Source organism: Taudactylus pleione, unplaced genomic scaffold (assembly GCF_031769625.1).
Source record: "Taudactylus pleione unplaced genomic scaffold, aTauple2 ptg000026l, whole genome shotgun sequence".
In the NCBI taxonomy this organism is placed as follows: domain Eukaryota; kingdom Metazoa; phylum Chordata; class Amphibia; order Anura; family Myobatrachidae; genus Taudactylus; species Taudactylus pleione.
The window spans coordinates 35,556,705-35,571,500 of record NW_028284428.1 but is presented as its reverse complement, the minus strand read 5'-3'; positions in this window follow the sequence as shown (position 1 = coordinate 35,571,500).

Sequence of the window (14,796 nt, the reverse complement as noted above, 5' to 3'; positions counted from 1 at the left end):
TCCGTCCTCTGCAGTGATGTCCTACAGGACAAGTGCAGCAGAGGTTGACATGCTGACAACACATAACGGCATCCAGTTCTCTGCAGTGATATCCCACACGACAAGTGTAGCTGAGGGTGACGTGCTGCGTACACCTAATAGCATCCCATGCCCTGCAGTGATATCCCACAGGACAAGTGCAGCTGAGGGTGACGTACTGAGAACACCTAATGGTGTACCGTTCCCTGCAGTGATATCCCACAAGACAAATGCAGCTGATGGTGATGTGCTGAGTACATCTAATGGCATCCCATGCCCTGCAGAGATTTCCCACAGGATAAGTGCAGCAGAGGGTGAAATGCTGAGAACACCTAATGGTTTCCCATGCACTGCCAGTGATGTCCAACAGGACAAGTGCATCTGAGGGTGATGTACTAGGAACACCTAATGGTGTCCCGTGCCCTGCAGTGATGTCCAACAGGACATGTGCAGTAGAGGGTGACATGCTGAGTACACATAACGGCATCCAGTTCTCTACAGTGATATCCCACACGACAAGTGTAGCTGAGGGTGACGTGCTGCGTACACCTAATAGCATCCCATGCCCTGCAGTGATATCCCACAGGACAAGTGCAGCTGAGGGTGACGTACTGAGAACACCTAATGGTGTACCGTTCCCTGCAGTGATATCCCACAAGACAAATGCAGCTGATGGTGATGTGCTGAGTACACCTAATGGCATCCCATGCCCTGCAGAGATTTCCCACAGGACAAGTGCAGCTGAGGGTGACATGCTGAGTACACCTAATGGCGTCCCATGCCCTGCAATGATGCCCCACAGGACAAGTGCATCTGAGGGTGACGTACTAAGAACACCTAATGGTGTCCCTTGCCCTGCAGTGATGTCCCACAGGATAAGTGCAGCAGAGGGTGAAATGCTGAGAACACCTAATGGTTTCCCATGCACTGCCAGTGATGTCCAACAGGACAAGTACAGCTGACTGTGACGTGCTAAGAACACCTAATGGCATCCCATGCCCTGCAGTGATGTCCCTCATGACAAGTTCAGCTGCGGGTGACATGCTGAGTACACTTAATGGCATCCCATGCCCTGCAATGATGTCCCACAGGACAAGTGCAGCTGAGGGTGACGTACTGAGAACATCTAATGGTGTACCGTGCCCTGCAGTGCTATCCCACAGGACAAGTCCAGCTGAGGGTGACTTGCTGAGTACACCTAATGGCATCCCATGCCCTGCAGTGATGTCCCACAGGACAAGTACAGCTGAGGGTGACATGCTGAGTACACCTAATGGCGTCCCATGCCCTGCAATGATATCCCACAGGACAAGTGCATCTGAAGGTTACGTACTGAGAACACCTAATGGTGTCCCATGCCCTGCAGTGATTTCCCACAGGAAAAGTGCATCAGAGAGTGAAATGCTGAGAACACCTAATGGTGTCCCATGCCCTGCCAGTGATGTCCCTCATGACAAGTGCAGCTGCGGGTGACATGCTGAGTACACCTAATGGCATCCCATGCCCTGCAATGATGTCCCACAGGACAAGTGCAGCTGAGGGTGATGTACTGAGAACATCTAATGGTGTACCGTGCCCTGCAGTGATATCCCACAGGACAACTGCAGCTGAGGGTGAGGTGACGTGCTGAGTACACCTAATGGCATCCCATGCCCTGCAGTGATGTCCCACAGGACAAGTGCAGCTGAGGGTGACATGCTGAGTACACCTAATGGTGTTCCATGCCCTGCAATGATATCCCTCAGGACAAGTGCATCTGAGGGTGACGTACTGAGAACACCTAATGGTGTCCCTTTCCCTGGTGTGATGTCCAACAGGACATGTGCAGTAGAGGCTGACATGCTGAGTTCACATAACGGCATCCAGTTCTACACAGTGATGTCCCACAGGACAAGTGCAGCTGACAGTGATTTGCTAAGAACACCTAATGGCGTCGCATGCACTGCAGTGATGTCCCTCATGACAAGTGCAGCTGCGGGTGCCATACTGAGTACACCTAATGGCATCCCATGCCCTGCAATGATGTCCCACAGGACAAGTGCAGCTGTGGGTGATGTACTGAGAACAACTAATGGTGTACCGTGCACTGCAGTGATATCCCACTGGACAACTGCAGCTGAGGGTGACGTGCTGAGTACACCTGAAGGCATCCCATGCCCTGCAGTGATGTCCCACAGGACAAGTGCAGCTGAGGGTGACGTGCTGAGTACACCTAATGGCATCCCATGCCCTGCAATGATGTCCCACAGGACAAGTGCATCTGAGGGTGATGTACTGAGAACATCTAATGGTGTACCGTGCCCTGCAGTGATATCCCACAGGACAACTGCAACTGAGGGTGACATGCTGAGTACACCTAATGGCATCCATGCCCTGCAGTGATGTCCCACAGGACAAGTGCAGCTGAGGGTGACGTGCTGAGTACACCTAATGGTGTCCCATGCCCTGCATTGATGTCCCACAGGACAAGTGCATCTGAGGGTGACGTACTGAGAACACCTAATGGTGTCCCGTGCCCTGGTGTGATGTCCCACAGTACAAGTGCAGCTGAGGGTGACATGCTGAATACAGCTAATGGCGTCCTATGCCCCGCAGTGATGTCCCACAGGACAAGTTCAGCAGAAGGTGACGTGCTGAGAACACATAACGGCATCCAGTTCTCTGCAGTGATGTCCCATAGGACATGTGCAGCAGAGGGTCTCGTGCTGAGAACACCTAATGGCGTTCCGTCCCCTGCAGTGATGTCCTACAGGACAAGTGCAGCAGAGGTTGACATGCTGACAACACATAACGGCATCCAGTTCTCTGCAGTGATATCCCACAGAACAAGTGCAGCTGAGGGTGACGTGCTGCATTCACCTAATAGCATCCCATGCCCAGAAGTGATGTCCCACAGGACAAGTGCAGCTGAGGGTGATGTACAGAGAACACCTAATGGTGTACCATACCCTGCAGTGATATCCCACAGGACAAGTCCAGCTGAGGGTGACTTGCTAAGAACACCTAATGGCATCCCGTGCCCAGCAGTGATATCCCACAGGACAACTGCAGCTGAGGGTGACCTGCTGAGTACTCCTAATGGCATCCCATGCCCTGCAGTGATGTCCCACAGGACAAGTGCAGCTGAGGGTGACGTGCTGAGTACACCTAATTGTGTCCCATGCCCTGCAATGATGTCCCACAGGACAAGTGCATCTGAGGGTGACGTACTGAGAACATCTAATGGTGTACCGTGCCCTGCAGTGATATCCCACAGGACAAGTCCAGCTGAGGGTGACTTGCTGAGTACACCTAATGGCATCCCATGCCCTGCAGTGATGTCCCACAGGACAAGTGCAGCTGAGGGTGACATGCTGAGTACACCTAATGGCGTCCCATGCCCTGCAATGATATCCCACAGGACAAGTGCATCTGAAGGTTACGTACTGAGAACACCTAATGGTGTCCCATGCCCTGCAGTGATTTCCCACAGGAAAAGTGCATCAGAGAGTGAAATGCTGAGAACACCTAATGGTGTCCCATGCCCTGCCAGTGATGTCCCTCATGACAAGTGCAGCTGCGGGTGACATGCTGAGTACACCTAATGGCATCCCATGCCCTGCAATGATGTCCCCCAGGACAAGTGCAGCTGAGGGTGATGTACTGAGAACATCTAATGGTGTACCATGCCCTGCAATGATGTCCCACGGGACAAGCGCATCTGAGGGTGACGTACTGAGAACACCTAATGGTGTCCCGTGCCCTGGTGTGATGTGCAACAGGACATGTGCAGTAGAGGGTGACATGCTGAGTACACATAACGGCATCCAGTTCTCTACAGTGATATCCCACAGGACAAGTGCTGCTGACAGTGATTTGCTAAGAACACCTAATGGCATCCTGTGCCCTAAAGTGATGTCCCACTGGACAAATGCAGGAGAAGGTGACGTGCTGAGAATACCTGATAGTGTCCCGTGCCCTGCAGTGATGTCTCCCAGGACAAGTGTAGCAAACGGTGACATGCTGAGAACACCTAATGGCATCCAGTGCTCTGCAGTGAAGTCCCACAGGACAATTGCTGCAGAGGGTGAGGTGTTGAGAACAACTTATTGCATCCATTTCTCTGCAGTGATGTTCCACAAGACAAGTGCAGCAGAGTGTGACGTGCTGAGAACACCTAATGGCATCCCGTGACCTGCAGTGATGTCCCACACAACAAGTGAAGCTGAGGGTGACGTGGTGATTACACCAAATGGCGTCCGATGCCCTGCAGTGATGTCCCACAGGATGAGTGCTGCTGAGGGTGACATGTTGATTACAACTAATGGCGTCCTATGCCCTGCAGTGATGTCCCACAGGACAAGTGCAGCAGAAGGTGACTTACTGAGAACACATAATGGCGTCTCGTGCCCTGCAGTGATGTCCCACAGGACAAGTGCAGCAGAGAGTGACATGCTAAGAACACCTAATGGCGTTCCGTCCCCTGCAGTGATGTCCCAAAGGACAAGTGCAGCAGAGGGTGACATGCTGAGAACACAAAATGGCATTCAGTTCTCTGCCGTGATGGCCCTCAGGACAGGTGCAACAGAGGGTGACATGCTCAAAACTCCTAATGGCATCTTGTTCCCTACAGTTACTGTATGTCCCACAGGAGAAATGCAGCAGAGGGTGATGTGCTAAGAACATCTAATGGCATCCTGTACCCTGCAGTGATGTGGACAAGTGCAGTAGAAGGTGACGTGCTCAGAAAACCTAATGGCATCCCTTGCCCTGTAGTGATGTCCCAAATGACAAGTGTAGCAGAGAGTGACCTGCTGAGAACACCTAATGGCGTCCCGTGCCCTGCAGTGATGTCCCACAGGACAAGTGCAGCTGAGGGTGACATGCTGAGAACATTAAGCGACATCCAATTATATGCAGTGATATCCCACAGGAGAAGTTCTGCAGAGGGTGACATGCTCAGAACACCTAATGGCGTCTATTGCCCTGCAGTGATGTCCCACAGGAAAAGTGCAGCAGAGTTTGATCTGCTAAGAACATCTAATGGCATCCCATGTCCTGCAGTGATGTCCCACAGGAAAAGTGCAGCAGAGTTTGATCTGCTAAGAACATCTAATGGCATCCCATGTCCTGCTGTGATGTCACACAGGACAAGTGCATCTGAGAGTGACGTGCTGATATCACCTAATGGTGTCCCCTACCCTGCAGTGATGTCTCCCAGGACAAGTGTAGCAGAGGGTGACGTGCTGAGAAATCCTATAGGCATTTCGTCCCTGCAGTGATGTCCAACAGGACAAGTGCAGCAGAGGGTGACATGCTAAGAACACAAAATGGCATCTAGTTTTCAGTAGTGATGTCCCACAGGACAAGTGCAGCTGAGGGTGACGTGCTCATAACACCTAATGGCATCCAGTGCTCTTCAGTGATTTCCCACAGGACAAGTGCAGCAGAGGGTGATGTGCTGAGAACACCTAATGGCATCCCATGTCCTGCAATGATATCCCACAGGACAACAGCAGCTGTGTGTGATGTGCTGAGTACACCTAATGGCATCCCAAGCCCTGCAGTGATCTCCCACAGGACAAGAGCAGCAGAGGGTGACATGCTGAGAACACCTAATGGTGTTCCTTCCCCTGCAGTGATGTTACTCAGGACAAGTGCAGAAGAGGGTGACATGCTGAGAACACTTAATGGCATACATTTCTCTGCAGTGATGTCCAACAGGGCAAGTGCAGCTGAGGGTGAAGTGCTGAGAACACGTAATTGCGTCCCGTGCCATGCAGTGATGTCCCACAGGACAATTCCAGAAGAGGGTGACAAGCTAAGAACACCTAACGGCATCCAGTTCTCTGCAGTGATGTCTTACAGGAAAAGTGAAGCTGAAGGTGATGTGCTAAGAAAACCTAATGGCGTCCCATGCCCTGCAGTGCAGGGAGAGTGAAGTGATCAGAACACCTAATGCCATCCCTTGCTCTGTAGTTATGTCCCATAAGACAAGTGTAGCAGAGGGTGACATGCTGAGAACACCTAATGGCGTCCCGTACCCTGCAGTTATGTCTCAAAGGTCAACTGCAGCAGAGGGTGACGTGCTGAGAACACCTAATGGCTTCCAGTGACCTGCAGTGATGTCCAACAGGACAAAAGCAGAAGAAGGTGACGCGCTGTGAACACATAACGGCATCCAGTTCTCTGCAGTGATGTCCCACAGGACAAATCCAGCAAAGGGTGACGTGCTATGTACACCTAATGTCGTTCTATGCCCTGGAGTGATGGCCCACAGGACAAGTGCAGCTGAGGGTGACGTGCTGAGAACACCTAATGGTGTCGCATGCCCTGCAGTGATGTCCCACAGGACAAGTGCAGGAGATGGTGATGTGCTGAGAACACCTGATAGTGTCCGTGCCCTGCCGTGATGTCTCCCAGGACAAGTTTAGCAGACAGTGACATGCTGAGAACACAAAACGGCATTCAGTTCTCTGCCGTGATGACCCTCAGGACAGGTGCAACAGAGGGTGACATGCTCAAAACTCCTAATGGCATCTTGTTCCCTGCAGTTACTGTATGTCCCACAGGAGAAATGCAGCAGTGGGTGATGTGCTAAGAACATCTAATGGCATCCTGTACCCTGCAGTGATGTGGACAAGTGCAGTAGAAGGTGACGTGCTCAGAAAACCTAATAGCTTCCCTTGCCCTGTAGTGATGTCCCAAATGACAAGTGTAGCAGAGAGTGACCTGCTGAGAACTCCTAATGGTGTCCCGTGCCCTGCAATGATGTCCCACAGGACAAGTGCAGGAGATGGTGATGTGCTGAGAACACCTGATAGTGTCCGTGCCCTGCCGTGATGTCTCCCAGGACAAGTTTAGGAGACGGTGACATGCTGAGAACACCTAATGGCGTCCCGTGCCATGCAGTGATGTCCCACAGGACAAGTGCAGCAGACGGTGACATGCTGAGAACACCTAATGGCGTCCCGTGCCATGCAGTGATGTCCCACAGGAGAAGTGCAGCAGAGGGTGACGTGCTAAGAACACCTAAGGGATTCCAGTGCCCTGCTGTGATGTCCCCCAAGACAAGTGCAGCTGTGGGTGACGTCCTGAGAACACCTAATGGCAACCTGTGCCTGCAGTGATGTCTCACAGCACAAGTGTAGCAGAGAGTGATGTGCTGAGAACACCTAATAGCGTCCTTTGCCCTGCAGTGATGTCCCACAGGACAAGTGCATCTGAGGCTGACGTGCTAAGAACACCTAATGGCGTCCTGTCCCCTGTAGTGCTGTCTCACAGGACAAGTGCAGCTGAGGGTGACATGCTGAGAATTCCTAATGGCATCCCGTGCCCTGCAGTGATGTCTCATAGGACAAATGCAGCAGAGGGTGACGTGCTCAGAACACCTAATGGCATCCTGTACCCTACAGTGATGTTCTACAGGACAAATGCATCTTGGAGTGACATGCTGAGAACACCAAATGGCATCCTGTGCCCTAAAGTGATGTCCCACAGGAAAAGTGCAGGAGATGGTGATGTGCTGAGAACACCTGATATTGTCCGTGCCCTGCCGTGATGTCTCCCAGGACAAGTTTAGCAGACGGTGACATGCTGAGAACACCTAATGGCGTCCCATGCCATGCAGTGATGTCCCACAGGACAAGTGCAGCAGACGGTGACATGCTTAGAACACCTAATGGTGTCCAGGGCCCTGTAGTGATGTCTCACAGGAGAAGTGCAGCTGAGGGTGACATGCTGAGAATACCTAATGGCATCCCGTGCCCTGCAGTGATGTCTCACAGGACATCACAAGCAGAGTGTGACGTGCTGAGAACACCTAATGGCATCCTGTACCCTACAGTGATGTTCTACAGGACAAGTGCATCTGAGAGTGACATGCTGAGAACACCTAATGGCATCCTGTGCCCTAAAGTGATGTCCCACTGGACAAATGCTGGAGAAGGTGACGTACTGAGAATACCTGATAGTGTCCCGTGCCCTGCAGTGATGTCTCCCAGGACAAGTGTAGCAAACGGTGACATGCTGAGAACACCTAATTGCATCGAGTGCCCTGCAGTGAAGTCCCACAGGACAATTGCTGCAGAGGGTGAGGTGTTGAGAACACCTTATTGCATCCATTTCTCTGCAGTGATGTTCCACAAGACAAGTGCAGCAGAGTGTGACGTGCTGAGAACACCTAATGGCATCCCGTGACCTGCAGTGATGTCCCACACAACAAGTGAAGCTGAGGGTGACGTGGTGATTACACCAAATGGCGTCCCATGCCCTGCAGTGATGTCCCACAGGATGAGTGCTGCTGAGGGTGACATGTTGATTACAACTAATGGCGTCCTATGCCCTGCAGTGATGTCCCAAAGGACAAGTGCAGCAGAGGGTGACATGCTGAGAACACAAAACGGCATTCAGTTCTCTGCCGTGATGGCCCTCAGGACAGGTGCAACAGAGGGTGACATGCTCAAAACTCCTAATGGCATCTTGTACCCTACAGTTACTGTATGTCCCACAGGAGAAATGCAGCAGAGGGTGATGTGCTAAGAACATCTAATGGCATCCTGTACCCTGCAGAGATGTGGACAAGTGCAGTAGAAGGTGACGTGCTCAGAAAACCTAATGGCATCCCTTGCCCTGTAGTGATGTCCCAAATGACAAGTGTAGCAGAGAGTGACCTGCTGAGAACACCTAATGACATCCCGTGCCCTGCAGTAATGTCCCACAGGACAAGTGCAGCTGAGGGTGACATGCTGAGAACATATAGCGACATCCAATTATATGCAGTGATATCCCACAGGAGAAGTTCTGCAGAGGGTGACATGCTCAGAACACCTAATGGCGTCTATTGCCCTGCAGTGATGTCCCACAGGAAAAGTGCAGCAGAGTTTGATCTGCTAAGAACATCTAATGGCATCCCATGTCCTGCAGTGATGTCCCACAGGTAAAGTGCAGCAGAGTTTGATCTGCTAAGAACATCTAATGGCATCCCATGTCCTGCTGTGATGTCACACAGGACAAGTGCATCTGAGAGTGACGTGCTGATATCACCTAATGGTGTCCCGTACCCTGCAGTGATGTCTCCCAGGACAAGTGCAGCAGATGGTGACATGCTGAGAACACCTAATGGCGTCCCGTGCCATGCAGTGATGTCCCACAGGAGAAGTGCAGCAGAGGGTGACGTGCTAAAAACACCTAAGGGATTCCAGTGCCCTGCTGTGGTGTCCCCCAAGACAAGTGCAGCTCTGGGTGACGTCCTGAGAACACCTAATGGCAACCTGTGCCTGCAGTGATGTCTCACAGCACAAGTATAGCAGAGAGTGATGTGCTGAGAACACCTAATAGCGTCCTTTGCCCTGCAGTGATGTCCCACAGGACAAGTGTAGCAGAGGGTGAGGTGCTGAGAACACCTAATGGCGTCCCATGCCCTGCAGTGATGTCCCACAGGACAAGTGCATCTGAGGCTGACGTGCTTAGAACACCTAATGGCGTCCTGTGCCCTGTAGTGGTGTCTCACAGGACAAGTGCAGCTGAGGGTGACGTGCTCAGAACACCTAATGGCATCCTGTACCCTACAGTGATGTTCCACAGGACAAATGCATCTGGGAGTGACATGCTGAGAACACCTAATGGCATCCTGTGCCCTAAAGTGATGTCCCACAGGAAAAGTGCAGGAGATGGTGATGTGCTGAGAACACCTGATATTGTCCGTGCCCTGCCGTGATGTCTCCCAGGACAATTTTAGCAGACGGTGACATGCTGAGAACACCTAATGGCGTCCCATGCCATGCAGTGATGTCCCACAGGACAAGTGCAGCAGACGGTGACATGCTTAGAACACCTAATGGTGTCCAGGGCCCTGCAGTGATGTCCCACAGGAGAAGTGCAACAGAGGGTGACATGCTCAAAACTCCTAATGGCATCTTGTTCCCTACAGTTACTGCATGTCCCACAGGAGAAATGCAGCAGAGGGTGATGTGCTAAGAACATCTAATGGCATCCTGTACCCTGCAGTGATGTGGACAAGTGCAGTAGAAGGTGACGTGCTCAGAAAACCAAATGGCATCCCTTGCCTTGTAGTGATGTCCCAAATGACGTGTAGCAGAGAGTGACCTGCTGAGAACACCTAATGGCGTCCCGTGCCCTGCAGTGATGTCCCACAGGACAAGTGCAGCTGAGGGTGACATGCTGAGAACATATAGCGACATCCAATTATATGCAGTGATATCCCACAGGAGAAGTTCTGCAGAGGGTGACATGCTCAGAACACCTAATGGCGTCTATTGCCCTGTAGTGATGTCCCACAGGAAAAGTGCAGCAGAGTTTGATCTGCTAAGAACATCTAATGGCATCCCATGTCCTGCAGTGATGTCCCACAGGAAAAGTGCAGTAGATTTTTATCTGCTAAGAACATCTAATGGCATCCCATGTCCTGCTGTGATGTCACACAGGACAAGTGCATCTGAGAGTGACATGCTGATATCACCTAATGGTGTCCCGTTCCCTGCAGTGATGTCTCCCAGGACAAGTGTAGCAGAGGGTGACGTGCTGAGAACTCCTAAAGGCATTCCGTCCCTGCAGTGATGTCCAACAGGACAAGTGCAGCAGAGGGTGACATGCTATGAACACATAATGGCATCTAGTTTTCTGTAGTGATGTCCCACAGGACAAGTGCAGCTGAGGGTGACGTGCTCATAACACCTAATGGCATCCAGTGCTCTGCAGTGATTTCCCACAGGACAAGTGCAGCTGAGGGTGATGTACTCAGAACACCTAATGGCATCCCTTGCCCTGTAGTGATGTCCCAAAGAACAAGTGCAGCAGAGGATGACATACTGAGAACACATAATGGCATCCAGTGCCCTTCTGTGATGTCCCACAAGACAATTGCAGCTGAGGGTGACATGCTGAGGAAACCTAATGGCGTCCCGTGCCCTGCAGTGATGTCCTACAGGACAAGAGCAGCTGAGGGTGACGTGCTGAGTACACCTAATGGCGTCCTATGCCCTGCAGTGATGTACCACAGGACAAGTGCAGCAGATGGTAACATGCTGAGAACACCTGATGGCGTTCCGTCCCCTGAAGTGATGTCCCACAGGACAAGTGCAGCAGAGTGTGACATGCTGAGAACACATAATGGCATTCAGTTCTCTGCCATGATGGCCTTCAGGACAAGTGCAGCTGAGGGTGACGTTCTCAGAACACCTAATGGTCTTGTTCCCTGCAGTGATGTCCCAAAGGACAATAGCAGCAGAGGGTGACATGCTCAAAACACCTAATGGCGTCTTGTGCCCTGCAGTAATGTCCCACAGGAGAAGTGCAGCAGAGGGTGATGTGCAAAGAACATCTAATGGCATCCTGTACCCTGCAGTTATGTGGACAACTGCAGTAGAGGGTGACATGCTCAGAACACCTAATGGCATCCCTTGCCCTGTAGTAATTTCCCAAAGGACAAGTGCAGCTGAGGGTGACATGCTCAGAACACCTAATGGCATCTAGTGCCCTGTATTGATGTCCCACAGAGAAGTACAGCAGAGGGTGATGTGCTAAGAACACCTAATGGCATCCCGTGCCCTGCAGTGATGTTCCAGAGGACAAGTGCAGCAGAGGGTGACATGCTGAAAACACCTAATGGCGTTCCTTACCCTGCAGTGATGTCCCACAGGACAAGTGCAGCAAAGAGTGACATGCTGAAAACACCTAATGGCGTTCCTTACCCTGCAGTGATGTCCCACAGGACAAGTGCAGCAGAGGGTGATGTGCTGAGATCACCTAATGGCATCCCGTGCCCTGTAGTTATGTCCCACAGTGCAAGTGCAGCAGAGGGTAACATGCTAAGAACACCTAATGGCTTCCCGTGCCCTGCAGTGATGTCCCACTGGATAAGAGCAGGTCCATCTCTTTCATTGGGCTTGTTGGGCAGTTGCCCAAGGGCCTGAAGCTTGTAAGGGCCCACCAACCCACCCCCCTGCAGCCAATGCTCTTTTGCGAGCACATGAATTTCGACCGCACTGACTGGTTCGCGCATGCGTATAACGATCCGTATGCATGCGCAGTTGTGCAAACATCGCTCGGAACGAATGAGCGGCCGCTTACGAGCGGCTCTGAATCAGGCCCAAAGTTCCCACATTTTTACCTCAAAATATGGATTTTGCACTTCTTTTCTCCTGCCTCTTGCTGGAGAAACATTTTCTCCTGTTTTTGCCTATGGAGATTTCGCCTAGGCGAAAAACTCCGGGGAATTGAATATGGACATACTTTGAAAACAGGCGAAAAGTGCTCGAAACAGCACTTTTCGTGGCTAATTGAATACGGCCCTTAGATGCAAAATGATTTACAAACAGGAAGTGTTTGTGGGAGGTAATTGGGGGTGGCGATCAAAACGCAGGGGATGTGTCTCAGACTGTAAATTCATATGCAGCTGTAAAGCCCCCAGGCATCTTAGAGACAAATACAAATCCCCACAGCTGTGACAGATCCGCTGCGTACATATTCTCAATCACAAAGAAATTTGCCTGAATTTCAGCCCCTAAGTGTCTTTTGCACAGGGGAGAGGGGACCAAGCATATTTTTGCTCCTTTGCCCATCAGTCGCTAGTTCCAACTCATTGTATAGTATGAGTGATATGGCAGAGGGGGAGCTGCTGTGCATGCCTAACATCAGCAGCTCCTCTCATGGGCCTTTGCTGAGCTCCATTAGTCACTTCTTATGGCTCCAGCAGCCACACTGAAGATAAGGTGTGGTTGGTACAGCTCTTCTGACTGCATCAAACAGAAGTGACACAGGGCAAGGGTCACAGTCATACTGCAAACACGCAGCAATTCATTGGCGACAACAGTTGTAGTGAGGACTTAATTGCAAAGTGATTGACAGACAGAGGCCTTTTGGGGGAGGTAACAGGGAGTGGCAGTAAAAACGCATGTCACAGTTGTTTTGGGGGCGTGTGTCAGCCTGCGATTCCATACACAATGAACATGGCACGTGTGTCTTAAGTACAGTGGCCATGCTGTGCGACTATAGGGCTTCTCAGAACTTTGATAATCAACTGGGAGGCGACCAGCTAGCCCATTACTGCGCCCAAGGTATCCACCTCCCTCCCCAATGACATAACATGAGCTCAGCTGGAGCGATGGTACCGCTGACCCCAGTAGGGAAGAATCAGCCTAAGCCATGTATTGGGGGGGAGAGCACCTGAAGCTCCATAGACAGATTCCAACTGCAACTGCAATCGTTCTTTCCCGCCAAACGCCAAAGCTGACACCAATAATAAACATAAAAAACAGGGAGAGAAGGCGGGGAACAAACCGAAAGGAAGATGTTCTAAAATGGCTAGCATCCCTCCTATAGGATGACCCGCTCACCCATCCCATAATACTGCCTACTAACGAAAACATTAACCCTCCATTGCCCGTAGTCAGACATTAACTGGCTCAGGTGTTTAATTTAACTCCTTGCATATGAAATGCACTCTGTCTTAAATCTCAAAGACAATAACAAACGGGGCACAGATAGTGTAGTATGTTAAATGCACAATGGGTTACTTAGGAATCATCAAATGTACATCGGAAAGGTTAAAAACTGGCATATCAGGGGCAAACATGCCAGTTAGTAGAAAGCTCAGTTTTCAAACCAGGAACCAGTATCCGATATCATCTGGGCATGCTTTCTACTAACAGGCTTGTTTAACCCTGATATGCCATTTTTTTTTTACTTTTCCAGCAAAGGGCTTGTGCAAGATTCAATAGTGTGACTGAGGGTGGTGTATTAAGATACACAAAACATGATTGCATCGTCTGTGCACTTTGAAAGTGGGAATCTCAGTCCTCACACATTCAGGTGCACGGATGTACACCAGGGAAGGGCTTTGTAGCTTCATTGTCTTAAAGTCCCAAACTCAACTTCAGCAATAGACATAAGGAAGGCAGCGAATCCCTTTGACTCAGAATCAGGGGCTGATGAGGAGTGTCCCGTCCCTCCTCCTCTACAAACCCGCCCCCATTAGGGCTGCTTTCAGAAATTTCCCAGACTGGTTTTCAATCCCAATCTGCTACTGGTACGGGAACACAATCCATTCAGTAGACTGTTTTAGCAAATCCAGATATGAGTTCTGTTGCAATATTGTACAGGTGTGGAGGTATATATAGGGTGTTAAATCTGTGTCCAAATCTCCAGTAGGTTTGTGTCAACATTTTGGTGTGGAGTTGGTTCCTTTAGTCAAGCAGCATCATATCAGATAAATAATTAGCTTTTTCTCTTTCTTCTAAATTAAAATATCCATATAAAATGGAGGAAGGTGTCTGATGGGGTTAAAGTGAAAGGCCAAAATTTGTTATATAGTTCTTACCTGCAGATGAAATTCAGATTCTTTTTCTGAAGATGTTGCTGTTTAGGACCTTACTGAAAGATTAAATCCAAAGTCCATATTAGTAGTCGTTATCTAAAGTCGCTTAAATACGCAGGAACTATTTAGAGAGTATCAATGTAGAAAAAAGTTTTTCTTCAAAATGGCTGCCAACAGCTGGGCATTCTGTGTATAGTGCTGTGACCTGCATTGTGACATCCCAATGTACGCAGACAGCAGCTAGAGATGGCTGTAGCTTAGATCAGCTCTGGGCCCAGATGGTCTGCAGCAGCAATCAGGTGAGAATAGAAAAGCCGGGGGTTTAGGAGATGGTTGTGTAATCCGGCACGGGGAGAGGGCCACGCCCCAGAGGCAGCCTGGGACTCTTAGCAGCCCTATTCTCTACACCTATTGTAGCTATGCCCTTTCCCCATCAGTAGCAGCTAATTTGCCAAAGATTGGAA